This window comes from Coptis chinensis, chromosome 8 (assembly GCF_015680905.1).
Source record: "Coptis chinensis isolate HL-2020 chromosome 8, ASM1568090v1, whole genome shotgun sequence".
NCBI classification, from domain to species: Eukaryota; Viridiplantae; Streptophyta; class Magnoliopsida; order Ranunculales; family Ranunculaceae; genus Coptis; species Coptis chinensis.
Window position 1 is genome coordinate 68,897,605 of NC_141463.1, and position 23,023 is coordinate 68,920,627.

Genomic DNA, 23,023 nt, shown 5'->3' on the forward strand with positions numbered 1-23,023 from the left:
TGCAAAACTCCATCAAATTAAACTTTTTATCCCTTACATAGCAAAAAAAATCCTAACAGAAATTCACCAACGTACATTATTATTTGATTTGATATTGTAGAGGCCTAGTGGGAATTCTAACTGGAGATCGATAAACAAATCAACCTGGCCCTCTAGTTCGTAGAGATTTCTTCCTGCACAATGGGAAACCTTAACTTTGGTCCTTCACAAAATGGTTAATATATCAGATGCATTACTATTCAATGAGCCAGATCCAATGAGTAAATGCGAACAAGGCCAATAATTAGAAGTAGATTATTAGTAAACGAGGTTTACTGAAAGAAATTGAGCAACTAAACCAAACAGTGCTGATAGTTAGTCGTTCCTTCCCTTGTATTTCCCCACACGGAGTTTTAATACTGTCTTCAACGGATCAGCCTTTCTCAGTGCTACACCCAACCTCTCCGTCATGTCCATATTTTCTGGCGTTACACCATCTTCAAGTGCCCATTCAAAAGATTGAATCAGTGAACCCAGTGCAAGGTGAAGCGTACGATGTGCCAATGACATGCCTACACATATCCGCCGCCCTGCTCCAAATGGGATGAATTGAAAATGCCGTCCCTTGTAATCAATATTCGAACTTAGGAACCTCTCTGGTTTGAAGGACAAAGGATCATCCCAAAAAACTGGATCCCTTCCAATTGCCCAAACATTAACAAGAATCTGTGTGTCTTTGGGTACTGAATATCCCATAAACTTTGTATCATCCATAGCCCTCCGAGGTATTAATAGAGGTACTGGAGGATGCAACCTTAGAGTTTCCTTCACCACAGCCTGCAAATAGCGTAGGCTTCCAACGTCAACTTCTTCCATCTTGTTCTGAACCAATACCTGGTCTAGTTCAGCTTGGACATTTCTCATTATACTGGGGTTACGAAGAAGCTCCGTCAATGCCCATTCAATGGTGCTGGTGGTTGTATCTGTAGACGCTGCAAACAGTTCCTACATCATTAAGGTGTATCCAGTTAGAAAAACTAATGAAGAAGAATGGGACTATAACAATGCATTTTTTTAAAAACAAAATTGCTCTGTATTAAACCGTAAAATAGGCAGACTGAAAGCATGATCTCATGCATCCAGATTATATAAATCTGGAACGAGTATTACTGAATGTTATCCTTAAATACGTACATGCCAATTGGAGTAAATATTGTGGAAGGGAAAGAGCTAGAAGACTTCTACCCAGCCACCCAGGCTTAGATGATCTGAATAACTGAAACATCGACAATAGCCTAATTTTGCTACAAGTGTTTGCAACACTCACCAGTATCATTATACCGATGTTTTTTTCCGAGATATTTTCTGGTTCACCATCTCGCTGATTGCCTTGAAAGTCCAACAACACGTCCAAAAAGTCCTTTTTTGTGTTTTTTTTCCCGTTCTTTCTCTCTAGAATTCGCTCTTCCACAAAACCATAAGCAAATTTATGTGTATACGCCATGTCACATCTCATCTTCCTCTTTATACCTTGTGGGTCAAGCCACCGCAAGAAGGGAAAGAAATCGGCTATATTAGGCCGTCCACCCAACTCTATAGCTTTGGCAATTGATGTAAAGAACTCAGCATCTTTTGGATTCTGGATCGACAAGGTCTTTGGAAAGCATGACATTACTAGTGACATTGAAGCTCATAAGGGACACAAACCGAGCTACTTCTACACTACCTTTGTTATTTTAGCTTCATCCCATATCCACCTTATCATGTTGTCAATGCACTTCATACGTAGACTTTCAGTGCCATTGATTCGACTATTAGTGAAGAGCTCTGTCGTGCAGATACGTCGAAGCATGCGCCAGTATGGCCCATATTGGCCTAAAGCCATAGAGCCTTCATCATAGCAGTGCACCCTCAATGCTTCATTGGTGGTGCGACCAGCGAAAGAGAGGTCATGGTTCTTAAACATGTCCATTGCTGCCTCAGCTGAGGATACCACCATAGTGTTGACCGCCCCCAGTCGAAGCCATACAATGGGACCATATTTGTTACTAATCTTAGCTAAAGTATGGTGAGCTGCTGCATCCAAATCGAATATGTTGCCAATTAGTGGCCATCCTGGTGGTCCTGGAGGCAGTCTTCCTGAATTTTTCATAAATTTTGTGAGGAGAAGCGAAACAACTGCTAAGTAGAAGCCTGACCAAACCACCAAAGGCCAAGCCAATTCCATCATTATTTACTATTCAACTAAACTTTGTTTTCAATCTCAATCTTGCCGTCTTATAGAATTCCAATATGCTCAATGGCAAGTAGAGATACATACATGAGATAATCTCATTGCTACTGTATGTTATATTTTAATCATCTGTCAGTCTCGATTCATTAGATAAAATAAAAATAACTGAGGTGAGTTATTTTTAGGTACTAAAAACGTGTTCTAATGCCTCAAGGGAAAAAACCACACCATGGTATGTAGAGCACGGTCCTAATTTGACTCCAAGAGTGTGCTCTATTACATTTTATCACAGTTAAAAAATGTGATCTACTGGCTTTTATGTAGTAGTGTAAATCACTAAATTGTTTAGACTTTGGAACTAATTAATCACCTGATCTCGGAGCCAACGTGGTGTGGTATATGGAGTAGATTTAATTAGGGGAATTTTGACTTAACCCCCCAAAGTTTGGTAGCGTTTTGACTAAACCCTCCATTTTAAAATCATTTGAGTTTGCCCCCCACTCCGTCAATTTTGTGTGTAACAGACGTTGGCATTTTAGCTATTGACCATTTTACCCTTAAGAAATAGACGTTGCATTGCCCCCCCCACACACATTAACACGTTAAACCCAAAATTTTCTCGCGAAAACCCCCAAAAGTTGCCATTATTTAATTCTTGTACTCTCTCTCTTGTATTTTACATATTGGCCATTTTGCCTTTATGTTGGGTTTCCTGCAGCATTAAAACGTAATACCCATTTGGGAAAACCACCCAAATATTGCCCTGATCTAATTCTTTTACTCTCTCTCTCTCGATTCTCTCTCTCTTTCTCTCGAATCACCCAAATATTTGCTATTAGAGCTTTTGGTATTCTTGAATCCATTCACAGTTGCTGCTACTACTGCTGCATAGGAAGCTGAGGAGGTGGTGGTGGGGTTGAATTTGTGGGGCTCATGAGATTGTCCAGGTTATGAGTATCAGAATAGTTTGCTAAGGGAGATGCCCATGAAGCCCGAAGAAGGGGAGAGATTGGTCGAAAGCAATCTTGAAGAAGAAAAAAAGAAGAATTACGCCTAGAGTGGGAATTAGAGTTGTTGTTACTTAAGGAAAGGGGGGGAAGAAGGGGTGGAAGGAGAAAGAGCAAGGTCTTTCGTGCTTTGAGGATGACGGATTGAGCGAGGGTTTGGGACCAAAAGCAAGGCCGGTCATCTCCTTCTCGCCATGGTCTTGGATGAGGAGGAGACCCATGATCTTAGATGCATTTTCTTCGGGTCTAAATTTTGAATCCTTGAGAACACTATCCTTGTTTCTTCATAGGCATCCATGGGTTTGGTTGCAACAACCCCCTCTCCGGCACATGCACATGCACACACTCTCGAGCTCTTCTTCACAAGCTCACACACAAAACACCCTCTTGTTGTGTTATTTTGAATAAAACAAGAGGTGAACTTGGGCTTGGGCTTGGGCTCTCTTTGATCCCTTTATCTTCTTTTTGGTAGACCATTTTCTTTAAACTGTTTCGGATAAGTTTGGAAACGAGAATTGGATATGGATTGGGAAACGGATGTGATAGACTTGTAGAATCCAATTCTTATCGAAACTGGATCGATTACCCTATCCGGATCTCTTGGGTGCTCCACGTTTTCCTCTATAAATACTCCTACAAAGCAGACTAATAATGTGTGCAAAAACTATTTTCTATACTAAGTTGAGGGCTTTCATAAGATCGAATCGCGTGGTTTTCTTTTCTTCTTTGGTTTATCTGCGAGAAACAAAGGAGAGTCTATCCCAGGCTGTTGTATCCTCGGAGGTTGGCGCTTTGTGCGCATAAAGAGGAACAGGCGAAAAACAACCTTAAAAAAGTTTGATCCGTGCCTCGGCCCGACCTTCTTATTCCGCAGTTTGTTCTTGTTGGCGGTTTTCGTTTATGGATTAAAGCGATTAAAAGGTGCGTTATTAGCGTTATGATTACGGTATTATCTAGTATATTTTTTTGTCAAGATTGCTCTACTAACAGTTAGTATGTGGAGCGAAGGTGACAACAAAAGTATATTGGTTTAATGCTAATCATGTTTTTTTTAGTGGAAACAATAATCGCCTTGACTCTAGAATTAACACGTCTTGATTCTTGGTTAAAAGGTTTTATTGTTGTTCACTATATGGGGTATAAAGTAGGCCACGGGCTAGAAAATTTGTGTTTGACAATTGATGAGTTATATTGGGTTATGCTCTCGGTTTTGATTAATTTCATTAAAAGATGAATTGTTTAAGTGAAAGAACGTAAAAGGTTTACATCTGCTTTGCTTGAATTGTTTATCATCTTTGTGAACTTGCTGGATGTAATTGGGCATGACTTTAACGCATGTGCAATTCTTGCTTATGCCACTAAAAAGACTGAGAAAGGGAAACACGTTGAGGATGTGTTTTTTTTTTCATGAGATATTGACTGTACGTAAGACGTTATCTATTTAGAATCACATGTGCAAGACATGTTCTATTCTATTTTATTAATGGTATTGATTACCATATATCGTGAAACTCATTTGGTTTTGGTCCATGAACAATATCTGAGTTTGGAATTTGGAATTTGGAATTCGGAGATTGTCGAAAAAGAAGAAATAGTTCGAAATTCGGAATGGTGGGACAGTTCTGACGAAAACGGCTATAATTTATTGTTCGATGATCGGATTCACAATCCGCTTTTTGTGTTAGAAAGCTAACTCAGAGATGTTTCCAACGGTGTATGGCTTGAAGCCTAATTCGTCCAGAACTGATTTAGTTTTACAGTTCTTTATGGGCCAATTTCTCGTCAAATGGCAAAACGTGAAAATCCGAATTTTCAATCGGGATAGGTATCGTATTCCTTACCAAATCTATGAAATTCTTTGTTTTATATTGTGAGATGGATTAAAACATAGAATTACATGCTAGGGTTTTTAATTTAAGGAAATTTAAAACCTAAGTCTATATGTTCTGGTTTTTTATCTAGTAAATATGTTGTGGCACTGGGTGTTGGTTAACATGCTTTGAAAGTTTTTTCATTGACTAGATATAATTGTTTGAGATTAATTTCTCTTTTGTACATATACGACCACCAAGGTTGGTGTCTTTGTTGGTAAGGGATATGCATGTAAGGAGATATTGAAGTTTGTTGATCCCACATCTAGTAGTAATGGAGCTCACGCATTACACTCTATTGATATAGAAACTCACACCTTAAATAAGGTCCAACTGAGGTTTGGGCCAAGTGATGGCTAAGGTTAGGGGACGATGCTCAGTCTTGGGTGAGACATCTGTGAGAGTACCATGGATGGTCCCTAGACTTGGCCCCCGGTCATGCCCGATTTGGTGAGACAAAGCCGATGGTTCGGTTAGACCAGTTTCGGTCCAAGGTGGAGATTGTTAGGTGTATGGACCGAATTGGATGTTGCTGATCTTAATAATATTTTACTTCTACTTACATGATTTCTTGTTCTGTTAATGTTGGCATGGTAGATTATGTCATATTAATAGAAAATATGTTAAGAACATGAGCATACTTGGTTTAATTCCTAATTTGGATAGTGATGATTTTGTACGCGGTGGATCTTGCACTAAGGCCAAAATCACAAAGGAGCGTCACAAGTCAGTTGAAAGAAATACAAATCTGCTAGACTTGGTATACACTGATATTTGTGAGCTTGAAGGTGTTCTAACTAGAGCTGCTCCTTGTTCATATGGAATGAATGGGGTAGATAAACGTAAGAACAGAACACTTAAAGGGATTAATTGTTGCTATGTTGCTTAATTCTGGAGCACCCTCAAATTTTTGGAGGAAGCTGTTTTGATTATTAGCTATATATGTGTTGGATAGAATTGCTAATTCTAATACAAAGATTACACTTTATGAGCTATTGAAGAATAGGAAACCTAATTTGAGTTACTTCAGAATATGGGGATGTTTGGCTTTTGTAAGGAAGCATGATCCCAAGATCTCAAAGCTTGAGAGAAAAGCTTATGAGTGTGTCGTTTTAGGCAATGCTATGGAGAGCAATGCCTATGTTTTTCTAGATATGAAGAGTAATGTTTTTGTTGATCATCTTATATTGAGTTTCTTGAAGATAGATTTCCATATTTATCTAGAAATAGTGGGGGTGCTAGTGGGAGTAGTATCCTCCAAGGCCCCTAATAATGATGTTTCTGACACTGACATATCTAGATTGCATGATAGGATCATGGACACACATGAGATAAACCAAAGAAGATGAACCTAGAAGATATAAAAGAGCTTAGGGTCACTAAGGTTTTGGGACCCGACTTTGTCACTGTAATTTGGAAGGAGATCCCTCCTCCATTGAAGAAGCTCTCATATCTTTTGATTTCAAGTTTTGAAGAGAAGTCATTCGAGTGAGATTGATTCTCTCATGGAAAACAAAACTTGGAAACTTGTTTATTTGCCTATTGGTTGTAAAAAACTATAGGAATCAAATGGGTTTTAAGAAGGAAGTTTAAAACCGATGGTTCAAGATGGATAAGTTTAAAAGCAAGACTTGTTATCAAGGGCTTTAGACGAGAGAGAACTTGGTTTCTTTGACACATATTCACCTGTTACACGGATAACATCCATTAGAGTATTATTTTCTGTTGATGCTGTTCGTAATCTTGTTATTCATCAGATGGATGTTAAGACAACCTTTCTAAATGGGGATTTAGAAGAGGAGATTTACATGGATCAGCCAACAGGTTATGTGAACCAGGTAATGGTAAAAAGGTATGCAGATTACTTAAGTCACTTTATGGGTTGAAACAGGCACCTAAATAGTGGCATGAGAAGTTTGATAACTTTATAATTACCAGTGGGTTCAAGATAAATGAAAGTGACAAGTGCATTTATCATAAGTATTCTGATGGGATATGTGTTATTATATGCTTATATGTTGATGATCTACTAATCTTTAGTTCCAATTTACATGTTGTAAAAGAAACCAAGAACCTGTTGTCTTCTAACTTTGATATGAAGGACTTAGGTGAGGCTGATGTAATGTTGGAAATCAAAATTACAAGATCGCCTAATGGCATATGGTTTGGATCGGATCACACTACATTGAGAAAATGTTGAAGAAGTATAACTACTTTGATTAGCGTGATCGTGAGTACTCTTTTAATTCTGTGTTAAATTATTTGCGAATAATGGTGAACCCAATGAATCGAAGGAATATGCAAGTATCATTGGTAGTTTGAGATATGCTACTGATTGTTTAAGACCGACATTGCCTATGTAGTAGGTGTTATTTGCGGTATACTAGCAAGCAATAGATTCAATTGGAACATCCTTTGAGAAAACTCCGAGGTCACCAAAGGCTATGTGTTTAGCATTGGTGGAGGTGTTGTATCTTGGAAGTCCAAGAAATGCAACCATGATAGCACTGAGGTTGCTATGGAGTATGAGATTATTGCTTTGGCTAGTAATGAGTGAAGAAGCTAGTTGAGTACAAGGCCTTCTTACTCATATACTAGTCTAAGATAGGCGGTATTAATTACAATGATACTTTGTTGATAGCATTACAGCTATTCTTGGGAGAGTCCATATTATTTTGATTTTGTGAGATCTCAAGATAATCTTGCGATTCACAAACCAAAGCTCCGCGAGAGATACAATGTGGACTGCTCTACTAGCATGGGGCTGAAGCCAATTGAAAGGTGAACATCTATGATGGTAACCCAACCTAGGGATTGGAGATCCCAAGAACTAGGTTCAAAGGGAAGAACAAGTCATAGAATGTTGGTTGTGAGACATACATTATTACTTATCCGTCCCAGTAGTTGGATAGTAAAATGTATGAAATCTCGCAAATGATAAATAGAGGTTGAGGTTTTCTCGGAAAAACTCTTAATGAAGTTCTATGGTCCTTATGGTAGTGTATAGCCACAGAGGGAGCACTCTTGATAGACTCACCTAGTGAATGTGAAAGTAGAGGCCGCTTTCTATGAGAATGAGGGCTGATTCTCTAGATCATTCACGAATCCAGGAGAGCACAGGGCCTTTAATGTGCAGAACATGAAAGGAGAACACTGGATATGTTGTGCGTGATTATAACTTATTGTATACTCAAGACCTAAGTTTAAGACTTAGTCACTTATGGTTCTTATACTTTGAGTAATTTTCACTACGTAAAGGTTTAAGTCTTGGACACCTTTATCCTGCGCATAATATGTTGATCTTCGATATTGATTGCCCTTAAGTATATTTTTCTATTTTGTTTTATCAAAAATAAGTGGGGATTGTTGTGTTATTTTGAATAAAACAAGAGGTGAACTTGGGCTTGGGCTTGGGCTCTCTTTGATCCCTTATCTTCTTTTTGGTAGACCATTTTCTTTAAACTGTTTCCGGATAAGTTTGGAAACAGAATTGGATATGGATTGGGAAACAGATGTGATAGACTTGTAGAATCCAATTCTTATCGGGAAACTGGATCAGTACCCTATCCGGATCTACTGGGTGCTCCACGTTTTCCTCTATAAATACTCCTACAGCAGCAGCTAATAATGTGTGCAAAAACTATTTTCTATACTAAGTTGAGGGCTTTCATAAGATCAGAATCATGGTTTTTCTTTTCTTCTTTGGTTTATCTGCAGTAAACAAAGGAGAGTCTATCTGGCTGTTGTATCCTGGAGGTTGACGCGCTTTGTCTGCATAAAGAGGAACAGACGCGAAACAACCTTAAAGAAAGCGTTTGATCCGTGCCTCAGCCAGCCTTCTTATTCACAGTTTGTTCTTGTTGCAGCAATTGTTACCAACACCTACTCAGCAGTGAGGAGAGTGCATCAGAGAGGGAGTAAGTCAAGTGATAAGTAGAAGCTAACATCTATGTATTTATCTTGAGATATCTCAAATCCCACCTAACATCCTCTCCTTTTGCAGCACTGCAAAAGAAAAGGAGAGAGGGGCAAAAAAAAATAGAGAGAGAAAAGAAATGATAAAAAAGGAGATGAAAATAGTTTTATGATAGAGTATTCTCGTGTGTGAAATGGGAAATACAAAAAGGTGATGAACTGATGATTATGATTTTTATCTTGTTAAATTGCTCGAGAGAAAGGGAAGTTCCAAAAATACACTTCATGTCCTTTCTTGTTCTGCGTGGAGTACTACTGCTGAGATGCTTAAGGTGATTCTCATTTCTCTCACTAATAATTCCATGATTCTATATAAACTTAGCTGGCGAGACCGCTGCGGGGTTGTGGAATGCAATAGGCTTAATAGGAGTAATGAGAACTGGGGTTCTAGACATGCCTGTTGCCTCTTGGACCTGTGCTAGAGGAGGAGGGGTTTCCCAGAATCTATATTGTGGAGGGGGAGGAGGAGCTGGTGGAGGATTTGAAACACTACTAGTACCAGTACTAGTTCTCTCTCTCGATTTCTCCCCTCTTGGCTCAAGAGAGATCGAGAGAGAGAGAAAGTGAAAGAATTAGATCAGGGCAATATTTGGGTGGTTTTTCCAAATGGGTATTACGTTTTAATACGGCGGAAGCCCAACATAAGGGCAAAATGGCTAATATGTAAAAAGAGAGAGCAAGAATTAAATAATGATAATTTTTTGGGGGATTTTCGCAAAGCTAGGTTTAACGTGTTAATGTGGGGGGCAATACAACGTCTATTTCATAAGGGTAAAATGGCCAATAGCTAAAATACCAACGTCTGTTATACACAAAATTGACGAGTGAGGGGCAAACTCAAATAATTTTTAAAAATGGGGTTTAGTCAAAACGCTACCAAACTTTGGAGAGTTAAGTCAAAATTCCCATTTTTAATTATTATGGTCCTGGGATCAGGCTCTTATAAGAAAGAGTCCAAACTTCACAAAAATTTCTACTACAAAAAATATTCAATTTGTCTCCAATAATTGCTTACAGTGATCGATCTATTGGAAGGATAAAAAAATGTTTTTTTTTTTTTGAAATATTAAGCTGGGGTTAAGACAGACCCCAATGTGCTATATTGCAAATAGTTAAACTTTACAAAACATCCCTAAGAGTAGATCATTAAAAGGAGACACACAAAGACACAACAATAACGATAGGCTTCAAGCCTAACATACTTAAGATAACACATTGACGATGTTACATTTGAACCTATGAAAGTAGAGATAGTAATCCTACTTCATAATCATGATGTCCTTAACAATATTTGAATGATCCTTCCTTCCTAAGATAAATCTGCACTTTCTCCTTAACAATATTTGAATAATCCTTCCTTCCTAAAATAAATATGTGCTTTCTCATAGTTACAAAAGAATCCTTCGGTTTAATTGCACAAATGCACAATAGTACGTCCAACAAAATGCACACACTCTTGATAAATGAATACAAGATTAGTAGGCTTTTGAAAAATATTTATGTCTTATGTTTTGGCATTACTTGGTAAAGATAGATTCAGAATTTCTTCAAACTTTTTGTTTTCAGTTAAATGGAATCTTCTAAACATGCACTTTGATAAGGTCGTCCACACCAAATTAAATTTATAGTACGTTATATTCTGAGTCAGGCTTGGAACTTACTTAGTGTTCCCAATACATTATTCATGCCACCATGTTTTAATAAAATTTCCTTTTGGTTATATATCAAGTCGATTAATATATAAAACTAAATCGAGCCAAGTTTACAGCCTTACAAAAAATATACACAGTTCTAGCTTTCAGTGGGAAGAGAGTAGGTTGATTTACATTTTGAACATACAACAGAAGTAAGCAAAATGTACAATCCATCTTGTTTTCATTCTTCAACAAAATATACCTTTAGCATATATAATATAAAGATTTTGGCAACAACCAAAATAAAAGAAAAAATAAACTAAAAGAGAATAAAAAAAATTCAATTTCCTGGTAAAGTACATTGAGGGGCAGGACAATTCTTGCTCATAACCCAAGATCTTGGAAAGGATATCCTCAAAACTTTGCAGCTAGTGGTAATTTTAAATTTCTTATGGAGTCTGCTTCCACTATTACAGAATTTGATAATGAGGATTATATTCTGCTGCTAGTACAAAATAAATTTATTGTAACACTTTACAGTTTACTCACATTACACCCTGCTATCAAGTACAACCAAAACCTTTGAATTAGTTTACCTTGAACTGTTGAGTAACAACATCACAGTACTGCGTCAAATAGTACTTTAGAAATATGGCGGTTGATGGTCGTAGGCTCACAGTGGGCAGTGTAGTAGTAGCTCTTTGCGACAGTTAAAAATGTCTGTTTAATCTCCGGATGTATTCCACCATCTCTCTTCAGTACATGTTGTAAAAGTTGTTGCATATCTAGTTGTACTGATTCCATTGGTTGGTGGATAGTTATTTCCACGTTGTTGTTTTCCTTCCATCCAGCCTAGGAGTGCAAAGTAATTTTAATCATACGGGTCCGACAATATTAGGACTAAATTTTTTTTCCGGTCAAATTGAGGACCAAAATTTTTAATTTTTGCAATGTAGGGAAATTTTTTTCCGGTCAAATTGAGGACAAAATGTTTAATTTTGCAATTGGAATTTCTCACTAAATTTCTCATCGATGTTTTATAATTTACAAGTTATATACATTGTTATACACTTTTCTTATCAAAGTATATCCATACTACAACCTCATGACCATATAAATTAATTGAATTGTGACACGGTGTGAAATTTAGATGTCATGTTACATGTCCCCCCATTACAAAAATTAATAAGTTTGGTCTCCAATTTGACGGAAAAAAAAGTTTAGTCTCTATATTGTCAAAACTTGTAAGGTTCGATACTATTTTTAGTCGTTTTCGTAAGCAGAATAAGATATAGTAGAAGTTCTAACCTTGAAGTTTTGGTTTTGATGAAGGCGGTTGCATATTTTATTGGTTAAGCTTGTGAAGTAGACATACTCGGGTTGAGATGTGAGATCTAATGAGTACAGGTCAGCGCACAACGCCAGAGTACACACTAAGAGCTCTGCTTCATTGTTAGGGATAAGGTACCTGTCTTCTTGAGTTTGCGAATTCCGCAGCCATGCATTCCACTGTAAATTGAAGGAAAAAGGAGGTTAGATAAATAATCATAATAGCCTTGGGTTGCTGTCAAGGGACAGTACATGCACTTTACAAAATTCTTAAGAATGTGGTCTACTTCTGTCCCGTGCACCTCTTGGATTTTGAATCCGATATCACTCAAGGTTTTGAGTATGACCTCTACAAGTTCATTCCTAATTCCATTGGTATCCAATTTCCTGCAACCAAAACTAGTTTAGTATCTCCAAGTGTTATCCTTGAAATTGTGGTAAGATGATAAGAGCACCTTATAATTGATGTACCTGTCGTTACTATGGACACTACTATAATGAAAAGCTTCTATGAAAGTTCTTTGTTGCTCAATCGAGATTGCCTTGAAGTAAAAGGAAACGGCTTTCACCAGTACTGTGGACCGAGCCCAGGCAAGTCGCTCAGTTGCTCGCTCTGGCTCAAATATACTAGACACTGCTTGGAAGTAGGCTTTGAGTAGTTCATCTTTACTAATCCCGAAATCTCTCAGGTTGAACTCTTCATACCATCTGCATGAAGTTTGTACTTATTTTTTTAACATTTTAGCTTTGTTTATTCATTGACAAAATGATGGTGAAGTGACTTACTCTTGGATATCAACCCACTCCATTTGATGCATCTTTTGGCAATTATTATAATCCAATTTGGCAAGCTCAAGGTATTGCTTGTTGCTTACATTATACATCCTTCAACAAGTCAATATGATCACTTTAGTTCTATTGATCGATTATCTTAATGAAGTCAAAAAAAAATCCCACATTGTTTTAAAATTAAGTCTGTAGTGAAATTTTATGGATGGTTGGAGTCAGCCTTAGCCCATGCATCCTTCAGAAATTATTACATCAACTGGCCGAGCTACACATAATGTATATGAAAATATCAATTACCTGTATAGTACTTTTGCAATCCAAACATCATCGTCTCCACCATACTGGTCAAGGTAGTACCTTGTCTCTATACGAGGTAAGTTTGCATACCATGGAACACACATATTATAATCTACCTGATAGATTCAATGAAAAATTACTCTAGTCTGTTAGATGTCTTCTTGTCTAGAAATAACCAATCAATTAGGCAAAAAGATCTTTTTCTTGATTACCTCTCCTACTAAGTCCTTTGTGATTATCCATCTATCTGAAACTTGTCCAAGACTCTGTTTCTCTCTTAGAAACTTAGACGCAAACTCCTTTGCTTCTTGAAGAATCTGCTCTTTAGGAAATAGAACTTGAGAAGCTCTGTATAAGCTTAACATTTCTGTAATTCCTTGGCTTGTTTGTCCAACGAAACAAAAAGAATTGGCCGTCTCTCTCAAAATGTTGAAATGCATCTGCAACAAATACAGAAAACTTAATCGTCATTGCACAAATCAAAATCAAGTATTATTCTCTAATACTTATGAAAACTGTTTGTCAACTTACTTGCATTAACATCATAACCATGTAAGCGTAACATCCTAAAACCCATAGACGTGTCATCAATATCAAATTCGATAGTATCTCGAGACCAACTAATTCCATTAGGTGTCCAATTTCTGCCAAATAGTGATGTCAGGAAAGTAGGGACATGAACTAGCACAAAGCCAATCCAAAGTAGTTTGTACACTTTATATACTCATCAGGTAAATAATTACCATACCGGTACACATAGTCAAGGCACTCTTTGATTTCTGACTTGAAATATCGTGATATTCCTAGGCGCTCCAAGCGGTCAACAATCCAAAGACGTTCAAATAATTCAATTGGGTAGCAATGTGGTGCTATACAATGAAATCCTTCGTCAAAATCCAAAGGAGCAATATAAAACAGAAAATTAATTTAACGGTAGCAGTTAAAGTTTACCTCCTCCTTTAAATCTCTCAACTACTTCTGTTAGATATTTCAGACACTTCTTATCTTTAGTTTGCATGAGAGCATAAGCCGTTGAGGATGTTGAACATAGGAATGAACCATTTGGGTGTTGCAGCTTGACAAGCTTTTCCCAGTCTAAATCAGGGATTCCTTCAAGACTATGTAGTAGCGTTGTAGGTACCTTGTGCAGCACTTCCATTGGTATCCTACATCACACTCAAGGACTAAAATATCGATATCGGTGAATGTATCAGTATACTCAAAAACCGATATATATCAGATATATCTATTTTTTTTGTGACCAGTCCAAACTATTTAAAATATCAGAAATATCAGATATATTGGAAATATAATATCAGAATATCAGAAATATTGGATTTATATTAAAAAAATTGTCAAAAAGTCAAACGCGATATATATCAATTATATCGGTGATATAAAGTTTTATATATCAAAATTTCCATATATATCGGAAAAAAAAAATTCAATATTCGGTGGATATATATCGGAAATATCGATATCGGTATACCAAAAAACGATATATATCGGTGATATATCAAATATATCGGCGATATTTTGGTCCTTGATCATAATATATAAAACGTGAAATGCTTGTAAAAATATATATATAAATCTGTGATGGTAGTTTTTTTTTTGAAGCACAAAGAAGAAGGCGTCCTTTCCTGATGATCTAACTTAACTTTGATTAAGATATCTGTCGTCCTCCTAAGCACTATTACTTTGATATGGAAAAAAACAGGGGAAGGAACTTTTATAATGAACACTTACGGTGCAGTTTTAATAAATGTACAGGAAATCAAGAAATTATTGATCTGAAATATGTAGTTCTGTTTTTGCTCCTTTTTTCTTCTGCCACTAGCTAGCTAAGGTGGTGGTAGCCGGTAGGATCTTTGGCTCTTCTCGAAGGTCAGAACAGATGTTCAGCTAAGAATAGTGGTGCCTTGGTTTCTAGGGACTAGGGAGAGCAGTTTTTGAAATAAAAAAATTGCATTTCAATATTAATGCACCTATTTCTCATGTGTTTCGAGAAGGTAAATATGGTTGCAAATGCGCTAGTTAATAATATAATCAAACGTCTTTAAAGGTGGATTGCTGGCCTAATTTTACTAGATGAAGAGGGTCTTTGTATTCAGAGCTAAATTTTGGTTTTGACAGTGAATATAGTTTCATGTTTTGTAGTACAGTTTAAACTATTTTGTTTTGCACATATTAATATAGAAGGCATTTCCCCCTTCTATTTCCCATTCTACAATACTTAGAAAAAATGTTGATGAGAGTAGGATATACAAATAAAAATGCTTACCTTTTCAATTTAAGTTCCCTTTTTGCATATAAATCTTGCAAAACAGTAGGATCCTGTAAAACTTCTAATCCCAATTTCTGAGCCATCTCAATGAGAGTAGGAAATGCAACTTCAAAACCACTCGGCTGGTGCTCAGGATCTTCATCATTAAGCTTATGCAAATATTGTCCAAGAAAGGACATTCCTAGTAAAAGAGTAAAATAGTGTGAAAAAACCAGATTGGATATTTCCAATGAAGCCATGTGTGATATTCCTTTTTGTTACCTTTTTCCCATTTCTCTTGGTCACAGTTCCAAGTTTTGAGTGCAAGTACGCAAGCCAAAGTGCATCTTAAACGGTCATAAGCAGAGAAAAAACTATCGCCCCATGAACCATCAGGAAATTGATTATTGACTATCCATTCCAGACTAGAAGGAAATTGAGGAGCATCATTTCCATTTATATCTTTGACTAGTGCCACCCAAGCTGTGTCATAAGCCGAGATACTTAGTTCTCCATCGTCAAGAGATTGTAACCTCGCTCTAATGACCCCTACTTGTTCGCCAATGTTGTTGAACTCAGAAACCTTCAACCACGGCATCAGTTTAGTTTACCGGGTAGTTAAGACAATGCAAAATCATATGTATTTTGTATGAAAATATATTAATGACCTGTTGAGCTATTCCATTTTCCTTGTTTGCTTTGAAATCCTTTTCTGGCAGTTGGGTGGGTTGTACGTAAGTATATTGTGAGGAACCTGTTACGATGGAAGTTCATTTATGCTTAAGTGAAGGAAAATTATTCTTATAGCATGCTTATACACATTGGGCTTTCTTTCATCCAAAAATAAGAATAAAAGATATACTAGATAACTGCAATGCAGCGGGGCGTGAGCCGAGGGTGGAGAAGAGAGAGAGAGATGGGTTTCGGGGGAGAGAGAGTTGGGTTTAGTTGAGGAGGGTTATGGGTGAAGGAGAGTCATGAGAGAAGGAGCAAGTGAAGAAGAAGAAGGAAGATAATTTTTCACCAGTTTCCTATTTCCTACTAAAAAAACGTAAAAAGTCTTCAATTGAATCGGTAAAAGTCTCCTAATTCTCGATGGTTTACCCATTTTTTCCGTTTTTTATAATGACAGATAGTTTTCTGTATATTTACTTTAATATTTTATTTTCTAAATTGTAAATATTTGTAGGATATTGTAAGAAATATAAGACTTTGCAAATTGGAAATATTTTCTAATCTGAATTGTAAATATTTTATCTTACACCAGTTTCCTATTTCCTACTAAAAAACGTAAAAAATCTCAATTGAATCGATAAAACCCTCCTAATTCTCGATGGTTTACCGAATTTTTCCGTTTTTATAATAACGGATAGCTTTACAGATATTTACTTTAATATTTTATTTTCTAAATTGTAAATATTTGTAGGATATTGTAAGAAATATAAGACTTTGCAAATTGTAAATATTTTCTAATCTGAATTGTAAATATTTGTAGGATATTTTATATATATATTTGCAAATTTTGAATTTGATATATGCTCAAAGTAACCATAGCATGATGCAAAATCACACATTGCATATTATTTTATGTCTTAATTATTTATGGATTTCCCAATTTTTTGAATTGTTTGACTAATTAACGATTTCATCCTTGCGAATTGATGTCTAATTCAATTTGTGACTATGCGTGCTACACACCAATGCGTTACCATTTATTTCAAAGAGATTGTTCACAAAGCATTGTTTACAATATTTGTATATTATAAAGCATAAATGTATTTGCATGTCAAGGTGGTGAAAGCAAAGTTGCGTGAGAAACTTAGATGGCATTCTAGAGTTTGAATAATTTAACTTTTTATGTTTTGCACCCTCTTCTTCGTTTTGATAGTGAGAGATCTAGTTTTGTCAAATTCTTCTAATAGAGTTATTTCCACAAAACCTAAACCATCGGTAAAATTTAGAGTGATTAAAATAGATAATTCTAATTATTCCACGAGATAGTTGATATAAATTTAGAAAAGTTAGGGAAGTGCTTCTAAATTATGAGAAAAGAGATAACATAAATACATTCCTTGAAAGTTGAGGTGGGTTTTAGAGAAGGTCGGCAATCCAATAGTGTAGAGATTGATTCTTATCTTTCTTTGTTTAATTAAGAGCTATAGGCGGAACACACCAATTTATAGTCTCTTTTAGTCATGTGGAAGTGATACCTCTTCTAACCTAACCTTTGATACCATATTGAATTGCTCATTTCTCCATAGAGCAAATTTCGGCCATGAATATAAAGAGGATGCCCAGGGATAGACATAGGTGGGACACACCTGTTGTAAATAGGGGTTAGAAATTGAAAAGATGTAAAGGACAGATGGATCACGAACTATCAAGGCATGTGAATACACTGTGCTTAAGAAGAGATTTTGCTCCCTCAAATGGTGTAAGAGGTTTCATAGGCATCTCTACTCACAGAATTCAATAACAGAAATAGACTAAGATACACTTCAACAGGCTACTCTCAAGAACATCAATACAACTCTCTTTGGTGGATTAAGGGAGATGAGAATTCCAACAACACCTAGACATGGGGAGAAATAATTTTAACAACATCTTATTACTTACAGTCTCACTCATATATGTATAGGCTTGTAGAGGAAAAAAAAATGTATAAATGTGATAACCACTAGTTTTGATGAGTATCTAGTTCAAGGGCGAGAATTACTATTTAGAAAGAGCGTGGGCAACTTGTAGCACACTTGTCCCCTGCTACCTTTATATGTTTTATTTTAAACATACTCAATAAAAATGGGAAATGATAAAATCATTACCACTATCACAACTTATATGAAAGCCTGTTTTTATTGTTGCTTCCATGATACCCTAGAGATACGATAAAAGAAAATAAGAAAATTGTAATGCTTTCAGTGAAACTGTAACTCTTTTCTTAAGAAAGTATAAGAAGGTGTATATATTATATATCGAACAAGTTCCGTTTACCATATTTTTATACCTGGCAGTTTATACCACACCCCTCAAGATGAATTAAATGCTAATAATTTGTGGATATGATTTACTAACCACGGATAAAATCTCCATAAAAATTCATCTCATTTGGAAATCTCTAACCTAGTTAAAAAGTAGTTGTAAACTTTGATTTTTTTTTTTAACAGTTTAGATTTTTTTTGATTTTGTAATCATTGTTTGACATAGTTAAACATTATCAAATGAGGTGAAATTTAATAGAGGTGATCTTCATAGTTAGTTGAATACATCCACAAAAAACTAGGTTATAATTCATGTTATAGATAACGTTGTGGGGGTATGGTATAAACTATAGTATAAAAAATATGGTAAACGGAATCTGCTCGATTATATATAGATGTTATATAACAAAAAGAAATAAAATCTATGAATTAAAATATTTGTACTGAAATGAGTACGAAAGTATTGAAATTGAAGCTTTTGTAGTCGGCATATTTAGAAGTTAGGAATTGATAGTGTACGTATTGATATTGCGAATTTACAACTCCCCTCTCGTCACATGCTTCCTTAAAGTTGTGTAATGGGGCAAACCAATCGACTAGCCATAGTCGAAAATAAAACAAAAAATAAAAAGATTAGAAGTATACACATATTTTTTTTGAAAATGTGAAATTCTTTTCCCTAGGGGCGGACCTAAAGCATGACTAACAGGGCTATAGCCCCAACTTTCTCAAAATAAAATTTGTACTATAGCAAATTATGGGCCTATACATATGGAAGGGCAGCCGGCAGGTATCCATCGATCGATATTTAAGTTATGGGCCTAATCAAACCCAATCAAACATCCTTGATCTAGGCCCACCCTATATATACGCCTACCTACAGGCTACATCCAGAAAAGCAACGGAAGAATCCAAATCAGGGCGTTTTCTACAAAATCAAAAACGGCCGAACATCGTCCACGAACCAACCCGACCCTTATATTCCAGCTTCTCCAGCAGCTAGCATACAATCTCAAACCCGGCCTCGATGCCCGCAGCTGAATCATATATATATATATATAATGATGAAGTCTACATTATGCTATCGTTAAGCGTAGACTTCAGAGTACGTTGAGAAAAATGCAACAGACAAACAGATTAAGGCAGAAAACAACATATATAGAGAGGTGTGTATATCATATTATCATGTCGATCACAAAACAGTATGAACTGAAATTTGATTTTCGAAACAGTTTAAATCTGTATAGATATGTACCATTAAAGAAGGAAGTTGGAGTCCTTAACGGAAGAAAAGTGTTGATGGCTTGGGAACATATTGTGGGGAGCTGAGTAGTGTTAGCTGGGATATCATTCTGTCTCAGTTGCTTGTTCCGCGACAAAGGACTGCATGAAATTGAGACACCTCGCACCATTTATATAGACTCCTAATTAACAAGGCTCGACGAGCATTAATGTTTCAAACAGTTACCACATGAATTATGACTTTGGAAGAATTATTCAGTGCAAGTGTATCATTCATTGTGCGTTAGCTGTACATAAATTCAAGTCAAGATAAGGCCACGGTTAGACTTTGAATTTTTTTTGAGAACATAAATTATAGTCTTATATTAGACTTGAATTCTGCAAATGCTTAGACTTTCCCCACTGAAATACATTATATATTCTACTAATTCTTTGTCAGCAAATCATTGTGTCGGTACGTGGAGTCGTGGACTACAGTTTGGATCCACATCCCAAGTCGTGGATAAATATCAAACATAGACTATTCTTCTTCTGTTTTTTTTAACATAGACTCTTCTTTTCTTTTGAAATTGAAACTAGGCCCATTGGTGTTGTAGATATTTAGATGTTGATGGCATCTGGTTGAGAGTTGCACCCAATTTCCGGGATTTTACGACGGGTGGGTTTCTTATAATTTGTAATAAGTTGTAACCTTTGGCTTCCAAAATTCAGAAATGATCTTTTGTGGTGTCCGTATATATATATATATATATATACTAGCTATGAGCAAGTGGATATATACCCACGTATCTTTTTCAATCTCGAGGGAGATAACTCTAGATTACACTTTTTTAATCACTCACTTGTGGTTGGGTAGATGAAATGGTAGGTAGATAAAAGGTCAAGTATATTCTTGGCGAAATTAAAATGGCTCGGGTAGATGAAATGTCGAGTATACTTTCACGATAGATAAGGAAATAATAAAAGCGGTTTCCCAACCGAAACAACTACTGATGTATATAGTATGAACAATCGTTGTTAAATACATTAACATATTTATGAATATTTATTATTCATATGAACAATCATTGTTGATTATTAGTCTATTTGGAATATGAACAATTACTATTCATACATCAACAATACATAATGTCAATATTAAAAAGACTTGTGTGACTAAAAGCTGTCATGAAATAGGTTTCATGACATTTTTGTTAAAAACAACCATCATTATAGAGCCCATCATAAAGTTTACAAAAACCGATATTAAACTTATGGCCCGGTTTGGCAAAAGATGTTATGTATTTCAAAGATTTTATGTCAAAGATAGAGCTAAAACCGTCATAATAGGAAAAAAAATATTAGCTTACATGGAAACCCTTGAATTAATTTTTGATACAGCCGTCATAATTTTCAGTAAAAATTGTCAGAAGAATATTCGGTTCGGTTGTGTTGGTTTTGGCTAAGCCGTCATAAAAGATAATTTTTCGAAAAAAATATTTTATAATATTTATTTTATACCCTAAAATTATAGAAATAACACTACACCATAACAACTTATTTTTGTAGCAGATATACATCCATTACAAAAATATGAGTAACGACATTATCTTGCGTTATAACAAATGTGTGACAAATATTAATAATGGATATTAAATGGGGTTATAAAGTGTTAGAAAATTTACTAACAGTTATCAAATATTACTAAATTAATTTCAAAGAACACATATCAACCGTTAGTAAATTTATTAGTAACGGTTATTAATTTTGTTCTTAATTCATTTCCAAATAAATAAAAGTGTTAGCAATTTTCATTTGGTGGATGCTTAACCGCTACTTATGCTTCAATTAGTAATAGATAATGCAACCTTGGTAAATTTGGAAACATCTGTAAAAAAATTAATTAAATATTCTCGTCCTAATCGTTCCTAAATACATACAAGATACATCCCACATATTATACACAACATGGCTCCATCCCACTAAAAACTTAAACATACACTTGGGTACAATAGCGAGAAAAGAAAAACACTTGAACCAAACATACTCCACAATTCATTTATAAGTTGTAAGTCTTAACTTGGATTACATTTTATTCAACAAACGATAATAACCAAAAATATAATAACAATCAATAAACTCATTAAGTCTTTTCACTACTAAAAATGACTTGTGATGACGGCTTTAGTCGTCATGAAACAGGGTTTAATAACATTTTTTCGTTTAAAAAAACCATCATTTTAGAGCCCGGTAAAAGTTAACAAAAGCGTCATAAAAAGTTTGATGATGGTTCCTGAGAAGCTAACATCAAAGCTTAGACTTATTATGACAAAAATTTATTTATAAACGCTATAACTAGGATCCTTTTGCATGACAAGTTTTACTATCCATCATAGTTTATTAGAAAAGTGTCAAGAACTAAACTAGCCGTTTATAGTTTGTTTTATTTAAAGTCACCACGAGAAACAAAAGCATCAAAAATTAATACTAAAAGCTGTCAAAATTGGTATGCCACCGACATTTCTTTGGAAGCCGTCATAACTATATATATATTTTTCCTGTAAATCTAAAATTCCGTAAATTTGGAATTCAAGCCAATACATTCGGACATCGACAACCTGAGTCCATTACGGAAACAAGAATCATACTTTTAACATAAATCATTCCAAGAACTTGTTCATATTACATGATTTATTCACGGAGAAAAAAATTAAATAACTCAAACACTTGATTCAAAATCAAGTCTCATAATCAACATACTACAATGCAATTTACATAACCCATCCAACAAATTGTTAATCAACCGATCCATCTCAAACAAACTTAATTGAGTTATCGTGTTTATCTCACTATAACCTAAAAACAATATGAAGAAGAATGTGTTAGTTTGTTTAATAAGTAAACTAATTAAAAACATAATCATACAAACGAACTTCTACGATTATTAAAAATACACAAACAATGTGTTATATGGTTTAGTAAAATAATTTTAAGAACTTGTATTATGCATTGACACATTCATACGTAATACGAGTACATCTGGCAAGTATGACCGCCAGGTCTACTTTTGAAGGCTTCGCGGGTAATGACTTCCATCTATCTCCCGTTTTATGGATGATATGCTTATTGCTTCCAAAAGCATGGTGTGGAGAGATGTTGAAATCCCCAACCTAGTTCGAAGCTCGAGATGAAAGACGAAGGAACGCTAAGATAATCGGCAATGGAGATTGACAGAGATAGGAAGAAGTTTAATGGATAGTTGTATCCTAAGAAATACATCCGTAGCACTGGATTTGGTATGGAGAATGCAAAGTCGGTTTCTACTCCTTTAGTCAGCATTTTGAGCTTTGTTGAGTCTCTCCTAGTTAGGAGAACAAAGATATGGCTAATGTTCCTTATCATGCCGCGGTAGTTTGATGTATGCTATGGTGTACACTCGCATAT

The 23,023-nt window shown here is 35.6% G+C and overlaps 2 pseudogenes across 2 annotated transcripts; both read right to left on the minus strand.

The window, feature by feature from the left end:
* Nucleotides 1-212: 212 nt before the first annotated feature.
* On the minus strand, nucleotides 213-2,261 carry LOC147482663 (iridoid oxidase-like; annotated as a pseudogene). Its single transcript, XR_015206444.1, has 2 exons — nucleotides 1,307-2,261; nucleotides 213-984 (listed from the first exon to the last, which is right to left on the minus strand). The product of XR_015206444.1 is annotated as an iridoid oxidase-like (transcript).
* An 8,758-nt stretch (nucleotides 2,262-11,019) lies between these two features.
* Nucleotides 11,020-18,248, minus strand: LOC147482664 (ent-copalyl diphosphate synthase 1-like; annotated as a pseudogene). The gene is made up of 14 exons (XR_015205501.1): nucleotides 18,203-18,248; nucleotides 16,049-16,134; nucleotides 15,663-15,963; nucleotides 15,399-15,582; nucleotides 14,066-14,280; nucleotides 13,863-13,983; nucleotides 13,646-13,758; nucleotides 13,327-13,554; nucleotides 13,115-13,230; nucleotides 12,815-12,913; nucleotides 12,500-12,736; nucleotides 12,292-12,415; nucleotides 12,008-12,208; nucleotides 11,020-11,551 (listed from the first exon to the last, which is right to left on the minus strand). The product of XR_015205501.1 is annotated as an ent-copalyl diphosphate synthase 1-like (transcript).
* Nucleotides 18,249-23,023: the final 4,775 nt, after the last annotated feature.